Here is an 18,302-nt window from a genome sequence, read left to right as displayed (position 1 = left end):
TGAGAAATGAGCTGAGACCTGGGGCTTTCATTGCTATGGAAAAGAACTCTCCTTCTCATCCAGGTGCTCATGGCCAGAACTGGGATTTCACCTCCAACACTGCCTGTTGTGACAGACTGGAGGAGATTGTTGGCTGGAAACATTTCATGTGTGGGGAGGAAGGGGCAGGTCCAGCCTTGCCCTGCCCTGGAACCCCAGCCCTGCCCTGCCCTGGAACCCCAATCCCCCCAGAGCCTCTATCCCAGCCCAGCCGTGTCTGCCAGTCCCTGGCACAGCACAGGCAATGCTCCACAGCCAACTCTGGAGCCCCCAGCCCAGCTCCTGAGTGACCAAATGACCCCAGGTCCCACCTGGGGGAAGGGCCCAGGAACACCAAGGGGTATTTATGGCTGAGCACAAGGCAAGCACACATCTTGACCCTACCTCCTCTTGGAATTTCCATCTGAACCAATGCTGGAATCCAGGAGTTGGTAGCTGAGTTTGTGCTTCTCTGCATCTTATTTGTCTTTCTCTTTCTGTGTCTAGTTCTTCTATTTTTGTCCCCTTGCAAATTTTGATTAACCTAAAATTGAAAAGGCTTAGAGTTTGTGAATTTGAATGGGCCAAGTGAATGCATTGAAAAGTGTATTTTGTTCATTGAATGTCACGCTAAACCTTTTGCCGAAGTTTCTCTGATCTTCTAAAGTTCCCAATAAAGGCTGTTTTATTGTTTTGAGCTCCGGAGAATCTCTTGTTGGTATTTCTCCAGTGCATCCAACTCAGAGGACACAAACAATTGCAATTCCTCTTACATGTCTCCTTGAGAGAGTTGTTTGGGGGATGGGAGTCAGGGCTTGTGTGTTCTGCTTGGCACAGCCCAGGCAGGGCTTTCACAGCCACATTCCACACTCCATTTCCCAGCTGGAGCCGCTGGTGCCTCTGAGTTCTGCTGCCCCAGCCCCAGGGACGCTCTCCTTGTCTGCCCATTCCCCCACGGTCTCTGGGCAGGGATGGCCTCAGTGGGGGCTGCTGACATCCTCAGCAACTTGGAGCGCCCTGGAGCCACCTCCGGCCATGGACGGCGGCCAGCGGCGGGGAATGCCCCGGGGTGAGGAGGGAGGACACCAGCAGAGCATCCCCATGAGCCAACGACGAAGACAGTGCCAGGATCAGGCAGAAGGAGCATGGACCCCCACCGGAACATCCTCCAAAGGTAAGGTGTTTTCCAAAGTAAAATTGGCAAAAAATCTTATTAAATTCTGTGGCTGATCTTTGCTGTTCCCACGGGTCGCTCGCCACCCACACAAATCACAAAGTTCCCCCTCAAAAGTGGGACTGGGAGCACACAGACCCTTCCCCATAGTCTAGGGACCCCCAGAAGGCCCCTCCCTATGGACTGGCAACCCCAGAAATGGGGCTAGGACCTCCAGAGAAACCTCCCCATTAACCTAAAACCCCCCAAAATGGTGCTGGTACCCCCAGAGCCCCATCCTCATGGGACTGGAACCACCACAGACCCATCTCCATGAACCTACAACCCCCAGAAATGGGAGAGGGACCCCCAGAGACCCCTCCCTATGGGCCTGGGATCCCCAGAATGGGGCTGGGACTCCCCCCATGTGAGACCCGCCCACTCCCCGCCTTGGGGTGGCGGCGTCAGAGACCCGGGAGCGCCCCGGAGCCACCTCTGGCCACGGACAGCGGCGAGGAATGCCCTGGGGAGAGGGGGGAGGACCCCGCCAGAGCATCCCATGGGGCAGTGAGCACCGAGAGCGGCGGAGCATCGCCCTGGAGCGAGGACGATGGAACCGGGAGGACCAGGGGAACCAGCGGAGCATCCCCGGGGCTGAGGAAGGAGAACACTGACACAGCATCCCCCCAGGGTAACGAGCATTTAGGGATTTTAGGGATTGTAGAGTGTAGTTTAGTATGTCACATGGGTGAGAAGTTTGGGATTTACAATTTTTAGCATATTGTAGATGGGTACAGGAGCTGTCACATCTTCAGCAGAGGAGGACACACCTTCACCAGGAGCTGTCACAGCTTCACCAGGTGTTGGGGAATGGCTGCAGGAACAGGGTCATGGATTGATGGAACAATTGTTCCAGCAATCCTCTGTTTGAGACCCCAGACCTGAGCTCTGTGCCTGGGAGGAGCTCTGGCCTGGGAACAGCATTGTGTCTGGGTCTGGGAAACAGCACTGTGCCTAGCCTAGGAACAGTACACTGTGCATGTACAGATAGCAAAAAAGCAGCATATCCTTGAGATATGAGTTGTACAAGGATAAGACGCGCCGTCCGGGGAAGAGCTGCCGGCTTGCAAGGTACAAAGGCTGCACTTAAGGGTCAGATTATGGAAAGCGAAGTAGCTCTTCAATTACTTACAGAAACGTGATTTAGCTGACATAGATTTAGATAAAGATCTGCCAGCTTTGTACACCTATGGTTGGGCTCAAGGCTTATTTAAAGCCTCGGGGGATCTCTTTGATGAGAAAGAGTGGCATGGATTAGAGAACATTCTTTAGTTTAAGGTGATTGATGATGATAAGGCTGCCCGAAAGCGAATGAGGTTGTGGCGCTCAGTCATAAATTGTTTGCAGAAGTATCAAGCAGAAAAGAAAGTTGCTGCTGTTGCTACTGCCACTTTAGAAGGGGATAAACCAGGAATGCATTCTTTAGAGGTTGATTACAATCCTATTCCTCCAGTAAGAAATATTATTGAAATTAAGAGCAGATTGAGTGATAAGCAACCTACTGCTCCCCCTGCTTTTAATCCTGCCTTTAATGCTGCTCAGTCAGACACAGATCCCCTCCCCGGGAATGAACAATCAGTAATAAATGGTGAAAGACTTCCACAGGCTAAAAGAAAGCAGCTGCAGGATGAAACTGTTCAGAACAGCCACAAAAGAGTTTTAGTGACATCCGCTAGTAATCCTTTTAAGCAAGAACATCCTAAAAATTTACCAGGAATACACAGAATGAATTGGTTGAGTATCCAAAAAGAAGCAATAAGTAATAAAGATTATGACGTGTTCTACTATTTCTGACATAGATTGCCAAGCTTTTCCTGTTGCTTATACACCGAATGAAGGAGGGGGAGAAACAACCAATTATCATCCTGTGGATTGGAAATTGCTTTCACAATGGAGAGCCACAGTTAATGACTGTGGGCTACACGGGGAACCTGCAAAGCAAATGCTTAATTCCATATGGGGCTCAGGTTTACTTCTTCCAAAAGATATTAAAAGTATCATAAGAATAATTATGACACAGTCTCAGTTAATGCTGTGGCAAGCCCACTAGCATAAATTATGTAATCATTTTGCAAAGACTCCACGACAGCAGAATGAGCCCTTATTTGGGATAACTGTTGCACAATTAATAAGTGTTGGGCAATACACTACAATTGAAATGCAGGCACAAGTAGGGGCTAAAGTATGAAAAGCTACCATACCATTAACTAGAGAAGCAATCTCCAAGGTTAGGACAAAACCAGTATCTCCTTCTTCTATGTCTATTAAGCAAGGCAGAAATGAGCTTTTTACTTCCTTTGTGGATTGGGTGACCGAAGCTATCAATTTGGCTGATGTACAAGACTTCATGAAGAGAACCCTATTACGACAGGGTGTTTTAGAAAATTGTAATACCTCTACTAGAAGTATTCTTAACACAATGAGCATTGATGCAACAGTGGAGGAAATGCTAGAAAGAATGTCGAGGGTTCCTGCAGGTCCTCAGGCAATGTTAGTAGAAGCACTCAGGGATGTAGGGGAAGATTTGGTGCAAGCCCAAACACACGCCTTTGCTGCCCTGACTCCATTACAACCGACAAATAAGTTTAAACAACAACCTCGTATAAAGTGTTACCGGTGTGGGAAAATGGGACACTTTTGTTGCAACTGCAGAGAAAAGACAGTATGGTGTAACAAATGTTCTGTGAACTCCCATTCCACTCAAGTTTGTAGGCGATCAAGAAACGCAACACGGAGCGCGAAGGGCCGCGGCGCAAAGATCCCAATGGCGGCTCCCGTGTGTAATGCTCCAGACAACTGCAGCCAGCCAGCTCTCTCCAGCCAGCCACCAGAGGGAGCCTCAGCCTGGACCTGGCAACCACAATAAACATTACCCTGATTGATCAAAAGCCTGTAAAAATCCCTGCTGGGGTCAAGGGACCGGTAATGCACAAAGATAAACCTTGTGGTGCTCTTCTTTTAGGTCGATCATCTGCTGGTTTGAAGGGTCTTTTTGTGTTACCTGGTGTTATTGATGCTGATTTTACGGGTGAAATTCTTATTGTTGCTATGACATTTTATCCTCCTTTGTTTATTTCTAAGGGCAGTAAAATCGCTCAGCTAGTGCCTACATTACAGTTGACAGAAGCTGCCTTGACCACCATACAGCAACAACGGGGGTCGGCAGGATTTGGATCTACAGGAGGTATGGCACTTCTTTGTCTTCCCATGGAGGAGCGGCCCAAAGCTCCTGTTATTTTGGAGAATGGTCATCAAAAGCTGCAGCTAATGGCACTCCTCGATACTGGAGCAGACATCACTGTCATCAGCAAGGACTGTTGGCCTACCTCTTGGTCACTTTCCCCTATGATTGCTGGGGTTGAGGGGGTAGGGTTCTGCTTCAGTTTGCCGCAGTAAGGACAAAATTAGTTTATTACTGGATGGTCGCACTTGTGTGCAGTTTGTTACTGTTATGCCATTACCACCTAAAGTTGAAGCATTAATTGGCAGAGATATCCTTATACAATTAGGAGCTCGCCTGGTGACAAAAGATCGTTTTTAGTAGCGGTCACTACTTGGGCTTTCCCGATCCACCTAACCTGGAAATCTGATGATCCAGCATGGATCGAGCAGTGGCCGCTAAAAAGAGAAAGCCTGCAACAAGCACATGTTCTAGTTAATGAACAATTGAATCAGAGGCATATTAAACCTTCTACTAGTCCGTGGAACACTCCAATATTTGTAATCAAAAAGAAATCTGGTAAATTTTGTTTGCTTCATGATTTACGTGCAGTCAATGCTCAAATGGAGGCAATGGGGGCACTACAGCCAGGCCTCCCAAATCCAGCCATGTTACCTGAGGGCTGGAACCTCCTTATCATTGATTTAAAGGACTGTTTCTTTACAATTAGCATCCATCCAAATGATACTAAATCATTTGCACTTACATTACCTTCCCTGAATTGTGAGGCACCTGCAAGTCGGTATGAATGGGTGACCCTTCCTCAAGGAATGCGCAACAGTCCTACACTGTGTCAATTTTTTATGGATGCTGCCTTACTGCCCATTCGAACTGCTTGTCCTGATATGATGATATACCATTACATGGATGATATTTTGTTTGCACAGGAAGCTCCATTTACTGCTCAGCAAGAGGCCTTTATTTTCACAGAACTACATAATCACAATTTATGTGTTGCCCCAGAGAAAATTCAATGTTCTGCACCCTGGAAATATTTGGGCTGGGTAATTTCTGATATGCACATTCAACCACAAAAGGTTGCCCTGCAACTCGATTTGCACACTCTGCATGATATGCAGCGATTTATGGGTGACATTCAGTGGCTCCGTCCAGTTGTTGGTATTTCAAATGACGAACTTGATGAATTAAGACCATTGCTAAAAGGTACAGATCCCACTGCACCTATTCAATTGATTGATAGGCAGCGTGCAGTTGTGGCAAATATTGCTGATACTGTGGCCCAAAGAGCTGTTGATCGTAGAAATCCTGACTTACCTATAGACATTACTATTCTGTCTCATCCAAAACACCTTATGGGTGCTCTCACTCAGCAGTTAAAAGGTAAAAGAGGAAAACAGCAGGATACAAAGGCGTTAGAATGGGTGTTTGGACCTTTACAGCCTAGCAATTCTATTCAACCACGCGTGGAGGCACTTGCACTCTTGATTCGAAAAGGCCGGAAACGCGTGGTACAGATTACAAGGGAAGAGCCACAAAGAATTTTTGTTCCGATAAAACAGGCTGATTTAAACTGGTTTTTGCAACATTCTCCTGAATTACAAGCTAGCATTTTAGACTCTAATGCTGAAATTCAATTGTTACCATTGTCTTCACCTATTTTACGTTGGGTGTCCCCACAAAATTGGCTATTACAGCCAAAATATTGGGAAACACCATTGATTAATGCTGTTACTGTGTTTACAGATGCAGGTCGCAAATCTCGAAAAGCTGCCCTTACCTGGAATGAACAGGGGCAATGGAATCATGTCATAATAAAAGGACAAGAATCAGATACTCTACAGACATTGGAACTTTCAGCAATTGTGTGTGCATTTTGTCGATGGATGCATGATCCTATAAATGTTGTGTCTGATTCTTTGTATGCAGTTGGGGTAACGCAGCGTATTGAGGATGCTCTGTTATGAGAAGTGCAAAATCAGCGCTTGAATGCACTTTTCGCACAGTTGCAGTCTGCAATACGACAAAGATCTGCTCCATATGCTATTTTTCACATCAGGAGTCATAAGTGGGTGGAAGGATTAGGGGAAGGTAATGCTCATGCTGATAGACTGGTGTCAATAACCGTGCCTATGGACAATTTCACAAAAGCACGCAATGCCCATGCCTCGTTTCATCCAAATGCAAAAGGGCTACAGCGTTGCTTTGATATTACAATGGAAGAAGCCCGAGGAATTGTCAGAGCATGTCCAGACTGCAGTCATCACAATGGACCGGGTCTCAGCCTGGGGGTAAATCCTCGAGGTTTAGGCCCTAATGAATTGTGGCAAATGGATGTGACTCATCTAGCTGAATTTGGGCGTTTACGTTATGTCGATGTAGTTATTGACACTTACAGTCATTTCATTTGGGCTTCTCCACAAGCTAGAGAAAAAGCAGTTCATGTCATCCAACATTTAACACTGTGTTTTGCTATTTTAGGGGTACCTGGAGTTATCAAAACAGATAATGGACCTGCATATGTAGGGAAGAAAGTTAATCGCTTTTTGCAATTATGGGGTGTTAAGCATGTTACAGGTATACCACACTCTCCCACAGGTCAAGCCATTGTAGAAAGGGCAAATCAAACTTTAAAACAATACCTTGCAAAATTTAAAACAATTACTGATCCACAGGAGAGATTGGCAAAAGTGTTGTTCAATTTAAATCATCTTTGTATATTTGGAGTTCATGATATGCCCCCTGCATTTGTACATGGGACACTTGCAAAACAAAATGGTGCAGAAAAATCAATAACTGTAATGTATAGACATCCTGCTACAGGGATTTAGTCAGAACCAGCACCTGTAAATTACATGGGTAGAGGTCCTATATGTGTATCCACACCTACAGGTCCCTTGTGGGTTCCTAGCAAGTGGACATGTCCAGCTACAACACGGCCACCTCCAGCACCTCCACAGCCACCGCTGACACCTCTGCCGATGAACGAAGGCTCCACTGATGATGACTACGGCTTGAGCCTATTTGTCAGGAACTAAATGATGTTTTAAAGACTAATGTTCTTTGGACTAAGCATAACCTAGAAGGAGGACACTATTTCTAGACAGAATGATACCTTTGATTTTGCTACTGTTAATTTTGTTATATGCTGATGCTTGGGTTCCTACACAACCAAAACCAAATATGGGTCACTTTGGCTAATTTGACAAACCAGAGTACTATCTGTCTGTCTTTATCTTCACCTGGAAATCCATTTTCTACCTGTCTAGTAGGAGTACCTGTCGAAAATTGGCCTTGCCGTCAGAAGATATCAACCTGTAAGGTAACACAGCCTCAATATAATGTGGATAACTGGGATTCTTGGGTTCCTTACCTTTCTCTTGCTCCTCTTGGGCCACAGGAGTTAGAGCTTTTGGGATCAGTGAAGGCTGATGCATGCATTATTTTTAATTGGACTAGTGTACAGCAACAGAATCTCAACAGCAGGTATTCGATTTCAGCAAATTCCAGCCTTCCAATATATAGAAATTCCTCTTATTGCTGTAATTACACTTCAGCACATGTCTTAGTTTCCTCTACATCTCCACTGCAGCTACCTACTGGGTATTTCCTCATTTGTGGAGATCGTGCTTGGTCTGGTATTCCTTCTAGACTTAAAGGAGGTCCCTGTACTATTGGATGACTGTCTTTATTGACACCAAATATGTCTATGATATTAAAAGTATCCCGACATCATAGACAAACAAGGTTGACCCATGCATTTCAGAGTGATTGTAGAGATGATATAAAGTTTTGGTCCCCAGGAGCAATTGTAACTGCAGCTATTTTTGTTCCTGGCGCTGCAGCAGCAAAGGCACAAGCTACACTGAACAGATTAGGTTGCTGGCTTGCCAAACAGACTAATGCTACATCTGCTGCATTGTCTAATCTTTAGCTGGATGTTGACTCTGTTAGGCACGCTACTTTACAAAATCGTGCTGCTATTGATTTTTTACTATTGGCCCAGGGACATGGTTGTGAAGATTTTGAAGGTATGTGTTGCATGAATTTGTCTGATCATTCAAAGTCAATACATAAGCAAATCAGTGAATTGCATAGGCTTACTACTCAGTTACAACAAGCAGATGGATTTGGATTAGATGACTGGCTAAAATCCTTGGGCCTGGGACCATGGTTTCATTCTATCATTCAATATTTGATTATGCTTGTTTTAGTGATTTTGCTGTTTGTATGTTTATTGCCATGTATTTGTGCGTGCTTGCAGAGAGTCATGCATCAAATTGCTTCATCAGTTACCAATCAAACAATGCTTGTACAAAAGAAAAACGGGGGAATTGTTGAGGAATGGTTGCAGGAACAGGGTCATGGATCGATGGAACAGTTATTCCATCAATCCTCTGTTTGAGACCCCAGATCTGAGCTCTGTGCCCGGGAGGAGCTCTGGCCTGGGAAACTGGCCTGGGAAACAGCACTGGCCTGTGAACAGTACACTGTGCATGTACAGATAGCAAAAGGCAGAATATCCTTGAGATATGAGTTGTACAAGAACAGGATGTAAAACAAGATGGACTTAGCAAAGTAAAAAGCTAGCAGATGAAAAACTTAGCTACAGCTGAAACCACACGTAGAAGAACATAAAACAATGCACCTTTATGAATTGACCAGTGAGAGCTTGTTGCTGATGTGACTCGCAAAAGACTATATAAACTGACTGGATCTTTGAATAAACTGGAGCTTGCTTATCAATCATATTGGTTGTGTGCTTGTCTTCCCTCACCGCCTGCGGCAACAGTGGCCTGATGCTGGCTCTCGGCCCAGGAGTCCCCGTGGCTCCAGCAGCAAGAGTGGCTGAGGGGTTCCTGCCTGCTCTGGGGCATTGCTGCAGGGGCCACTGCTGTCAGAGCCCCCTCTCTGCTGCTGACAGCTCTGCTCCTGGGGACACTGCTCTGCCCCAGCCCAGCAACAGCAGCAGTGCCCAGTGCCAGGAGTGCTGTCAGTGGGACCCCCTGTGCACAGCGACCCCCAGCCCCGGGCTGGCCGTGCCAGCACCCCCAGGGACCTCCAGCCCCGGGAACCCAGAACAAGTGGAAACCACAACTGTGCAAACGTTGCCTGCGCCCAAAGGAATTGCAAAGAGAAGTGAGATTTTAAACAGTATATTTTTTCCAAAAATCGGCAAAACCTAGGATTCACAGAACATGTTTCATTGTAACAATCCTTTTAACCACAACCATCTACAGAACATGTTTCCATGGGAGCCTATAGAGTAACAATCTACAAAGCATATTTACATGGGTGCCTACAGCCTAACAAGCTTCCAAACATATTTACAGAAAACCTCTAAGCTTCAGAACATATTTACAGAGGGGTCATATCTGTGGCCACCATCTCCATCAGTCCTGGCAGAAAGGATGCAGCAGAGCTGGACTCTGCTGCCAGCAGTGGCCCAGGTGGGCTGGCAGCTGGGCCCCAGAGGCTGGGACAGGGCTGGCAGGGCTGGCATGGCCCCCGGCAAGCGCAGGGCAGGCCGGGGGTGGTGCTTGTGCCACCATAATCCAAGGCTCACTCCGGGCACCGTGTCCCTGAGCGGGGCCATCCAGCCCAGCCCCAGCCTGGCGTCAGGGGACACACTCTGCCTGTGGGCTGGGCATGGGAAGCATCTGCCTCTCTTGCTCCTGGGGCTCCATCTTCATCCAAGTGTGGCAAGCACATTAATCTCTCTCTCAGGATTTTTATAAAGGTGCACAGAGAGAAGTGAAAGAGAAAAGAATTTCTATTTCTGCTCCTTGTTTTTTCCTTGTGGAATGTGTTTGGAGAATTGTTTACCTGGAGCGAATGCCTGGTTGGATCACTGTGGATTGTTTGGGCTTGATGGGCAATCAGATCCACCTGTGTCTGGACTCTGGAGAACAGGGCCACGAGTTGGGAGTGAGTTAGATATGATAGTTACAGAAAGTAGCATGTAGTTTTTAGTATTTTCTTTTATATAGTATATTAATGTATCATAGCATAATTATAATAAAGAAATTATTCAGCCTTGTGAACTAAGTCAGACATCATCATTCTTCCCATTGGGTTCGCCGACATCAACAACAGCTGATTCCTCACATTTACATTTAAAAAGTGACATTTTGTTGTGATCTGGCCAGACTGTGCCAGTTTTGTTTCCCCAGTGGGCAGGGTCAGCACCAAAGACACAGACACCAACTGAAGGACTCAGTGGCATTGACTGTAGCTCAAAGCAGCAAAGAATCCCAAAAGGAGCAGCTCGGCAATGCACCCAGCCAGCAGCACCAAAGATTGCAGCAGTGATTAAGAAAGATCCAGCAGCAGTTACCCTCAGGCTTTACCATGCCCCAGATCCACACAGCAGCTGGGGAAGCTGTCACAGCCAAGGGCTGCAGAGCCACTCCTGGACACTGGGAATTCCTGCAGGTGCCTCCAGCCACAGGTGGGGCTCCAGCCTCGCTGGGAGAGGGCCCAGCTCTGACAGTGCTGAATGAACAAACTGACAGCGCTGCTGGTGCGGGAACATCTGGTTTCATCCTCCTCCTGGGTTCCTCCCAAAGCCTGGCCAGGGCCCAAGAGGAACCAAGGGAGGTGACTTTGACCATTCAGCCCCAGACAAGGCCAGATGTCAGATTTCATGGCCTTGTCTGGCTTCTAAACACAGAAAGGTCAATCCATGTTTCACTAATGAGTGGATACATCTATCACAGCGCTAATGACCATGCATATTTCATTAGTGAGCAGATACAAAGATAACCTTTGGTTGGAAGGTTCATCCAGAGGCCACCTTTGGCTCAGGGCCTCACTCAGGGCTGTTGTCCAGGCCTTGGCACTTCAGGGACGTGGTTTAGTGCTGGGCGCGACACTGCTGGGTGACCGGCTGGACTGGATGTGCTCAGAGGTCTTTTCCAACAGAAAGGATTCTGTGATTCCATGATTCCATCTGCTGCATTCAGCCAGGTCCATGTTAGCAGCATTCATTTGCTCAGAAAGTCTCCTCAGGCCCAGCTCTTGAGGCCTGAGGCTTCAGCTCCTTCAGCTCCTGGTGCTCAGCTGCTCGTGCTGAACCGGACGACTCGGGGAGAAGAACACAGTCCATCCAATTCCTTCTGGGACACGGAGAGGGGAGGCTGTGGAAACAGGAGCAGTGTTTGGGGTGGCCTCCTCTCTGCCCTGCACGCCTTTCAGCGCTTTGAACCAGCCAAGAGCTTTCTCCAAGAGTGCAGTGGAGCAGCTGTTCCTGCTGCCGGGTCTGGCTCTCTCCAGTCTCTGACCTTGCCTGCTTTTGTCCCTCTTGCTGTGCCCTCTGCTCCCCCAGCGCTCGGTGGCTGCTGCCCAGGACTGTGGGACTGGCACGGATCCAGGGGTCGAGACCCTCCTTTCTCTGCCCTTGGAGCTGCCTGGGCACAGCAACCTTTTCCATCTGGAAGCTCCCCATGGACAGGGAGTCCCCAGCTCCATTCCTTGCACAACCTCCAGGAGCCCAGGGCTGCCATCTCAAGTCCCTGCTGGCCCTGGGGGCTCCCAGGTGGGCACAAGTGGGGCAGCAGAGCCAGCAGGGAGCCTGCGAGTCTCTTCCAGCCCTGTCTGCTCTGAGTTTGGGCCTTGGAGCCTCAGGTGGCCAAAGGCAGCTGCTGCTGGTCCCTCTGTGTGCCCGTGTCCAGCAGTGCTGCTCCATCAGTCTGTGCCCAGCAACGGGGAAAAGCCTCAGCCCTGCAGGGCCGGGAGCTGCCGGGCTCTGCCTGAGCAGCTCAGCCAGAGGGAAGGGAGCTGCTCCCCACGGGAACCAGGAGCCAAGGGCTGGAGCACCTCGTTCTGGGGCAGAGCCCAAATTCTGTGAGGGAGTAACAGAGTTATTCACGTGCACTGGTGTGTCAGCTCTGCAGGTGCTGTGCCTGCAAACACATGGCTCGAGGTGTGCAAAAGTATTCTGCAACTCTTGGCTGGAGCAGGATGTCAGCAGTGCTGAACTCCAGCTTAGTCCAAAGCAAACACTTTACACCTCTTCTCATATCTGCTAGATTTTTTACATCAGGGTATCCAGAGAAAAGTAAACAGAGGAGTAAATATTTTCATTGTTTATCAGAAATGCATCTCATTTTGCTGAACATTTCTTTTTCAGAATGTGTTATCTTCTTAAAAAAGAAAAAGAAAAAAGAAAAATAAAAAACCGAGAAAAATATTAAAGAGAAAAAAAAAGAAACAAATATGTAGTGAAATCTTCTTGAACTTTGGATTAAGAGGTAACCGATCTTTTTAAAAGGAGAACTCATTTAATTTGTGCATGTTCTGATGCCTGGATCCATCTTACGGACTGACATCAGCATCCATTTTAAAGACTTTGGGTTTTGTTTCCAATATTAAGATTTTTTTTTAATTGGAGTTGAAGCAATAGGAGGATGAGAGATGGATTGTGCACAACTGTTTCTTGAGGGCAAAAATATTGCAGTTTGAAACTTGGACCTAAAGTATTGAAAATGAAACTTACAAATCCCAGTGCGTTGTGTGACAGCAGCTTTTCCTATAGGATGTGCAGCATCACAAAGACTTCATCAGTGGGGTTGGGAGGGCTTGGAGCTTTGTCCTGTGCCACTCTGGGATGTCATGAACCAGGACTTCACCTGCCACCAGCCCAGGTCACCCTCTGCCACTGCAGCTCCTTGGGCCTTGTGTCCCCAAAGCAGACACAAAGTGTTTCTGCTGCTCCCCCGTTGCACAAACCCACAGAGAGCTGGGATTTTTCCAAGGCTCGTGTCTCCATTGGGCCATATTCCCAAAGAACCAGCAGCACATCCTGATGAATACGGCGAGTTACGTGGATGGTTGTCAGCTCCACTTCCTGCCTAGAAATCCTGAAACTGCTTCTAAATGCTGCTCCTTCAGCTCCTGGACACCTTCTCACACAGAGCTGGGAAAAAAATCCCCTGGCCACCGGCTAAAAGGTGAGTTATGCCAAAGTTAGAGCTCTGTGGGAAATCTCTCTCCCTCCCTGATGTTTTAATGTATCTGTACATGGGGGTGTGCATGGATGCGTCGTGTATACAAAGGAAGGAGCGTGCAAGCAACAGGACTGACACTTTCAGTGTCCATGCTATTTCATACCCATGGGCACAGAGACACTATGGAAACCCTGGCACAGACAGAGCCTTCTGTCCATGGATACAGAGACATCCAAGAGCCCCTGGCACACACAGAGCCTTCTGTCCATGGGTACAGAGACATCCAAGAGCCCCTGGCACACACAGAGCCTTCTGTCCATGGGTACAGAGACATCCAAGAGCCCCTGGCACACACAGGCCTGGCACACACAGGCCTGGCAGCACAGGTGGCTTTCCCCACAGGCTGCAGGAGATGAGAACACAACATTTGCCAACACTGACTGCAAGCCACAGCTCTGGGTGCTCCCCGTGAACCTCAGCTCTGGGACCACTGTCTGCCCCAAGCTTCAGGGGCTGCAGTGGGAGCCTGGCTGGGCTCTGCCCTGGGGCCATCCTGCAGGGACAGCTGCAAACAGGGAGCATTCCCTTGCCACAAACAGCCAAGCCAGGGCTGCAGGGCAGCTGCTCCAGCCCGGAGTGCACTGCTGAGTGCTGTGCTCTGGGGCTGGGGCTCCCCGCACAGGGGACTGGATTGGTGTGCCAGAGGAGACTGGGAAGCTGCAGCTTCAGCCTAACTGAGGTGGGTGCGTGCGCTGGGAAGAGTGGGGAGGCTCAAGGGGATTCACAGAGCTCATCCTGCTGCAAGGGCAAGAAAAATGGGAGTGGGAACTCAGCAGTGAGGAGAGCTGAGGGCTGGAGAGCAGCTCTGAATGACACTAAAATCCCACTGCACCTCTGAGACATTGCTGCTCCTCAGCCAGTGACAGGATGAGTCCCTAAGCCTGGGGCGCAGCCTTCCTCGTGGTGAGGGGCATCAAGGAAGGCAACAGTGTGGTGGAAACTGCCATGGGCTGGGAACTCACTGGGGGAAAAGAGGGAGCAGTTGGGAAGTAAAAGGCAGGTGGAGGACAGAACTGTTCAGAGAAAGATTGAGCTACAGCTTGAGCAGGCTGCAAAATGTCATTTGGGGTCATCCCAGATTGATTTCATTTCAGAAGCTATTGAACAAGTTTATTTTGGGGTGGTGTCATGTTTTCCCTGGGAGGTGTACACTCTGCACACTTGAGCTGTGTTGCTGAAATGCTCCAGCAGGTCTGTGCTGCAGGTCACCCCATTTCTTCTTTGGCTGATTGCGGCCCGGTGCTGAGCTCCAGCAGAGCCCTGGCAGAGCCCAGAGCAGCCTCAGCACCCACAGAGCCCAGCTGCAAGGAGAGAAACCAGAAAGCGCCCGTCAGCTGAAGGCTCCTGTCCCCTTGTCCCAGCCGCCCGTGGTGCCCAGGCCATGCTGGCCGTGCCCAGAGCTGTGCCCAGAGCTGCCCATCCCTGCTGCCTTTGGGAGCAGAGCAGGAGGGCAGGACATGCGCCCAGCCTGCAGCCGGCCACGGCACACCCAGCCCTCAGCAGCTGCCCAGAGCAGGATGCTCCTGTGCTCGCTGCCATCTCCCCAAAGCTCTGATCCCACCATGCCAAGCAGACGGGACCCACCTGACGCCATCCTCCGCTGGAAGAAATGTTGGTCCCAAATGATGTCCTCAGCCTTCTCCAAGGGCACGGCCCATCCACGCCACAGCTGCTCCCAAGCACTTCCCCATCCAGACTGGACCCCAGCTAGAACGCTTCCTCTAGAAAAACACACAATAAATTATTGAAAATAGATTACAGACAAAAAGGGGAACAAGAAAAAAGGTCAAAAATCATATTACTGTCAGGGACTTGAGGAAGGCCCAACCCCTGCATGCCAGGGAAAAACCCACCCACAGGTGAGGGAAGCCCAGGCTTTCTCCCTTCCTCCCTGCACTGCCCCCCAAAATAACGGTGATCCCAAAGCAAACAGGGGCAATGGAGCAGCCCAAGCCCTTCCTTGCCTGCAGAGCAAAGCAGCCCCTGCACAGGTTCTGGAGTCCCACCTCTGCTCCCACCATGGGGGTTTGTTTGTGTCGGGCTGGCTGCCCCAGCCCCAGCCCGGGGCACGGTGGGTGCTGGGGGCTGTTGGCAGGGCCAGGAGCCCACTCCCATTTCATCACCACCCCAGCCCATCCCCCAGCCCTGCCAAAAGCAGCCTGGCAGCCGACTGAAGGATCAGCTGCATCCACCCCAGCAAAAGGGGAACCTTTGGTTCCTGGCCAGGCTGTGCAATGCCCAAATCTGGGAGCATCCCCCTGCATGTGGACTCACCTGCAAATTCCCTGTGGAGCCTGGCTTTGGAGAAGGTGCCAGAATCGAAGTCCATCATCCTCAGCTGCCGGTGACCAGGTGGAGGAAGAGGTTGTCATCCTTGATGTCATCCTCACTGTCCCCAGCAGCAGCAGCCCCACCTGGTACAGCTTCTCCAGGGGCTCCTTCTCCTTCCCTGGGGCCAGAACAGGCTGTCAGGGTTCTGCCCAGGGCCCAGAGCTGTCAGGGAACCAGGACAAGCAAAACCAGCTCAGATGGCAGCCACCAGTGCTGGGCAGAGCAGCTCAGCTCCAGCACAAGGGCTGCGTGTCCCCATCTGATGACCCCTGGGCAGTGACACACGCAGGACAAAATGTCTGGGTTCCTTTGCTTCTGATTGCCAAGGCATGTGTGGAGCTGCAACTTACCAGGGCCTTGCATCAAAGTGTGCCTGTGGCTCTCTCCCTTCTTCTAGGGCCGATCAATATCCTGCAGCCAGGGATCACAGAACAGCTCTTCTAACGAGGGTCTGTCCGAGTGCAGCATGGATAAACAGCGCAGCGCCTGATCACATCTTGGCACTCTGGGCAGAGAAACCAGAACCCGCCGGTCAGCTGGAGAAGGCTCCTGTTGGCTTTGCCCCACTATTCCCGTGCCCAGGCCATGCTGGATGTGCTCAGAGCTGGGCCTAAACTTCCCCATCAATTCCCTGTTTTGGAGGAGAGCAGGAGAGCGGGACATGTGCCACCTCCTCAGCAGCTGCCAGAGCGGGATGCTCACGAGCTGCTGCTGTCTCCCAGCACTGGCATTGCCCCCGTGGCCAGAGATGAGGATCCACCTTGAGAGAGCCGTTGTGGCAGCGAGAGCTGATGGTCCCAGCTGATGTTCTGGCTCCTCCTGAAAGGGTGCTCCCCGCAGACCATCTGGTGCAGCAGGATGCCCAGGGACCAGATGGTAGCTGGCTTGCCGTAGTAAAATCGAAAGTGGGTCCATTCTGGGGGCCTGTATGACCGTGTTCCTGTGGAATACAGATGGGGTTCATCAGGGGGATGCTGCTGCTCCCAGAACCTGGCCCCAGCATCCCTGGGCGTGTGGGGGCTGCCCCAGTGGCACACGGGGTGACCCGCTGCCCTCTCGCCAGCACCTGGGACTTGTGTACAGACTCGGGGTAGGAAAAGAAGCCACTGGGGTTGGAAGAGGGCAGCAGAAGTCCTGGCAAGGCCCAACCATGAGGAGGAAAAACCCACCCAGTGCTTGGGAAAATTCCTCCCCGCCTGCACTGCCCAAAAACATCATGAATCCAAAACAAACCAGGTGAGTGGAGCAGTCCAAGCCCTTTCGCACCTGCACACCAAACTGCCTGGGACACAGGTTACGGCCTCCCTCTCTGCTACCCCCACCCACCCGTGTTTTTGTTGGGCTGACTGTCCCAGCCCCAGCCCCAGTCTTGGGCAGAATGGTGGGCAAAGGCTGCCAGCAGGGCTGGAAGCTGGCTCCCCACCCAGCCCTGCTCAAACGCAACTCAGCTGAAATCTCAGTGCCATGAAGGCTAGCAAAAGGGAGAATCCCCGCTGCCACACCCAGCTTGGGCTGTGAGATGTTGGGCCATGAGATGCCAGGACCGAGAGCACACCCCTGCATGGGCTCACCTGCAAAGCGAGTGTAGGCTGTGTCTTGCAGGTAGGTGCCACAGCCAAAGTCGATCAATTTGGCCTGCCCAGTGGCCAGGTCAACCAGGATGTTCCCTGGTTTGATGTCCCTGTGCAGGACCCCGCAGCTGGTGCAGTGCTGCACGGCCTCCAGCACCTGGCGGAACAGATCCCGCGCCACCTCCTCGGACAGGAACCCCCGTGCCCGAATGAAATGATGCAGGTCCTGAGAGCACTCTGGGCGTTCCAGCACGATCAAGATGTCGTTGGGGAGCTCAAGCCACTCCAGCAGCTGGACGACACCGGGGAAGCCAGTGGACACCTTCTCCAGCAGCACGATCTCCAGGGGTGCGCTGGTGCCGTCGGGCTGCAGGAGGAGCACGATGCCATCAGTGGGGCTGATGCCATGCCGGGGGTCAGGAACCCCTCACCCAGCCCGGGATGCTCTGCGCCCTGCGCTGGCCCCACGCCCGCTCTCCCTCGAGGTGTCCTGGTGGCTCCCACCCTGTCGGGCCTCGGCTCATCCCTGCCCAGCACGGCCCGGCTTCTGCCGCTGGCCCCGCTCACTCACCAGCTCGCCCCAGTGTCGGACGCGGTTCCTTGGCACCCTTTTGATGGCCACCTGCAAGCCAAGAGCAGCAGCGGGCTGAGCTCACCACCCACCCTGCGCAGCCCCAGCTCCATCGCCATCCTCCTCCCCCTTCTCCTCCTCCCCCTCCTCCCCCTCCCTCTACTCCTCCTCCTCCTCCACCCCCTCCTTCCCCTCCTCCTCCTCCTCCTCCTCCTCCTCCTCCTCCTCCTCCTCCTTCTCCTCCTCCTCCTCCTCCTCCGCCCGCCGCCGGCCCCGCCGCTCACCGGGGCGCCGTCCGAGAGCCGCGTGGCCGCGAAGACGCTGCCGAAGCCGCCGCTGCCCAGCAGCGATCCCAGCCGGTACCGCTCCTGCAGGGCCTCCTGCGCCTTCCCTGCGGGCGGGACGCGGCTGT

The 18,302-nt window shown here is 51.0% G+C and overlaps 1 long non-coding RNA gene across 1 annotated transcript; it reads right to left on the bottom strand.

The window, feature by feature from the left end:
• Positions 1–14,565: 14,565 nt before the first annotated feature.
• Positions 14,566–16,219, bottom strand: LOC137467903 (uncharacterized). The gene is made up of 3 exons (XR_010995653.1): positions 16,099–16,219; positions 15,002–15,866; positions 14,566–14,718 (listed from the first exon to the last, which is right to left on the bottom strand). It is a non-coding gene; the product is annotated as an uncharacterized lncRNA (long non-coding RNA).
• Between the last annotated feature and the right edge of the window lie 2,083 nt (positions 16,220–18,302).

This window comes from Anomalospiza imberbis, unplaced genomic scaffold, assembly GCF_031753505.1.
Source record: "Anomalospiza imberbis isolate Cuckoo-Finch-1a 21T00152 unplaced genomic scaffold, ASM3175350v1 scaffold_86, whole genome shotgun sequence".
In the NCBI taxonomy this organism is placed as follows: Eukaryota; Metazoa; Chordata; class Aves; order Passeriformes; family Viduidae; genus Anomalospiza; species Anomalospiza imberbis.
Note: the sequence above shows the minus strand (reverse complement) of the source record. Positions and strands in the feature narration are given on the sequence as shown.